Source organism: Anolis sagrei, chromosome 13 (genome assembly GCF_037176765.1).
Source record: "Anolis sagrei isolate rAnoSag1 chromosome 13, rAnoSag1.mat, whole genome shotgun sequence".
Classification (NCBI taxonomy): Eukaryota; Metazoa; Chordata; class Lepidosauria; order Squamata; family Dactyloidae; genus Anolis; species Anolis sagrei.
Genome location: NC_090033.1, coordinates 15,820,365 through 15,822,877, shown reverse-complemented (window position 1 = coordinate 15,822,877; position 2,513 = coordinate 15,820,365). Strand labels below are relative to the sequence as shown.

Genomic DNA, 2,513 nt, shown 5'->3' with positions numbered 1-2,513 from the left:
TCTACAAACATGTAATATACGTACATAAAGTGCAATAAGACGTGCAATAAGCTTACGATCCAATATTGAGCCATTTTGGAATAGTGTGAGGAGTTAAATACATTCGAAACAATTTTTCAACTTATTTCGTAATTTTTTCGTAATTGTTTCGAAATTGTTTCGAAATTGTTTCGTAATTATTTTCGCATGTCTGGTGCAAATTTTATAGTTGTTTGTTTTATCACACCAACAGTCAACAACAGAGAGGGAAGCTTCAGAAGTTTCCTCCTGTCCCATTTGGAGGGTTTTTTAGCATATTGCGCAATCGCGTCCGCCATTAACGAATCGATTCGTAATTATACAAAACTTCGTAAATTTCAAAAATTTTGAAAGGAAAATTTCGAATTCTTTAAAAAAACGAAACGCAATGGACCCCTAAAAACGAAACGAGTTTAGAACCAAATTTTCCGGGGTTACCCAAGCCTATTACTCAGCAGCAGAGTAGCATAGCGCAAGGGCAGATGTCTTCACTGTATCTAGTTGTGATCCCCAGGTTGTGCCAGTCAGCTTTCGTATGATGTTGTTTCTAGCAACCACCTTTTGAGATGTTCAGACAGTGCTTCTTGTAGGTCAGAGCACGGTCCAGAGTGACTCCCAGGTATTTGGGTGTGCTGCAATGCTCCAGTGGGATTCCTTCCCAGGTCATCCTCAGAGCTCGGGATGCTTCTCTGTTCTTGAGATGAAAGGCACATGTCTGTGTTTTAGATGGGTTAGGGATCAGCTGGTTTCCCCTGTAATAGGCAGTAAGAGCACCTAGACCTTCGGAAAAGCTTCTGTTTCACCATCCCAAAGCTCCCTGCTTGAGCGGTTATGGCACGATCATCAGCATAGATGAAGCTCTCTGTCCCTTCTGGCAGTTGCTGGTCATTTGTGTAGATGCTGAGCATGATGGAGCGAGCACGCTCCCCTGAGGCAGGCCGTTCTTCTGTTTCCGCCCTCTGCTTCTCTGGCCCTGAAACTCAACAAAGAAGCTCCTGTTCTGTAGCTGATTTCCTTGAGCGGCGATGGCACGATCATCAGCATAGATGAAGCTCTCTGTCCCTTCTGGCAGTGGCTGGTCATTTGTGTAGATGTTGAACATGGATGGAGCAAGCACGCTCCCTGAGGCAGGCCGTTATTCTGTTTCCGCCATCTGCTTCTCTGGCCCTGGCACTCAACACAAAAGCTCCTGTTTTGTAGCAGGTTTCCTATGAGGCGGGTGAGGTGGTCGTCCTTTGTGATATTATACATTATATGTTGATGTCCAATTGTCCACCAGAAAGAAAAAACCACAATAGTCTCAGGAGGTGCAAAAGAAGAGGTCAAAAAGTATTGGAGGTCAGAGTTTCATGTTCCTCATCCTTCTGCATCCAACTTAACATTGTTGTTTTCTTTGACAGGCGGTAAAGGTGAGGTCACACCTGACCCATAACTGTTCTACCCCAAACATCAACCCAACCCCCTACTATCTTGGGAGAAGTCAGTACAAGCACTCCAGTGAAAGGTATGTCTCTCGTGGTCGCTTCCATTTGGGATCACTGCCATGTCCGTCTTTTCTTTGTCGCCCAAACATATCTAGGGTTGGACACTAGGAAGGAGATCGTTCAACAGGTTTATTTGGCCAAATCACCCTGCTGGGTGGAGCAATGAAAGAAAAGTGCCATACCCAAACTTAAGACACAGCATAACTTCACAGTCAGGGGCGGCTCATCCATTACGCGAAGTAAGAGGTCGCAGAACACCTTTTTTTGCCAGGGGTGCAGAGGCGCCTCTGTAGATGCCCCTCGATTGTCACTTGAGGAGCGTTCCCTCAGCTCACAACAGCCCTAGCAGTCCGGGGGGAGCCTCGGCTTTCTTGCCTCGCTGCCGGGCGATCCTCTTCCCAAAGGGGCCGGGCCCTTGAGCCTCACCTAGCCCCTCTCATTCCTGCTCCACCCGGCCACCGGGTGCACGAGCAGAGCCGGCACTCAATCGTTCTCCGCATTCGATCCCTTCCCCATGACCGGCTCCCTTTCCTGATCCGCCAGCGCTCCACCCGCCTCCTCTCCTCTCCCCAATCCGCGGGTGGGCCAAAGAGTGGAGCCGCCACGCCTGGCCCGCTTCAGGTCCGGTGGCGTGTCTGAAGACGCCAGCGTGCGCACCAAAAGTCGCCTCTTCTCCTGACTTTCTCTTCAGCCATTGGGACCGAGAGAGAGAGAGAGAGAGAGAGAGAGAGAGAGAGCCCCTCTGGCTGGAGGTATCTCCCACCTCCGCTCCCTCCTTTGTTTTTGTGCCTACCTTCAGGAAAGGTGGGCATCTCCACCCCCCTCTCTCTCTCTCTCTCTGTCTCTCTCTCTCTCTCTCTTGGTCCCAATGGCTGAGGAGAAAGTCAAAAGAGGAGGTAACTTTTGGTGCACACGCCGGGGTCTTCAGTCACGCCTCCGGACCCAAAGCAGGCCAGGCAAGGGAGCAAATGCAGCAAGTGTAGTTACTGGGATGTATAATTCACCTACAAT

At 49.4% G+C, this 2,513-nt stretch overlaps 1 long non-coding RNA gene across 1 annotated transcript in view; it reads left to right on the top strand.

Moving 5' to 3' along the window:
* The first annotated feature begins 1,451 nt into the window (after positions 1-1,451).
* LOC137097782 (uncharacterized) overlaps positions 1,452-2,513 on the top strand; it is a 6,709-nt gene continuing 5,647 nt past the window's right edge. Inside the window, exon 1 of the long non-coding RNA XR_010910430.1 lies at positions 1,452-1,522. This is a non-coding gene — a long non-coding RNA (uncharacterized lncRNA). The remainder of the gene's footprint in view (positions 1,523-2,513) is intronic.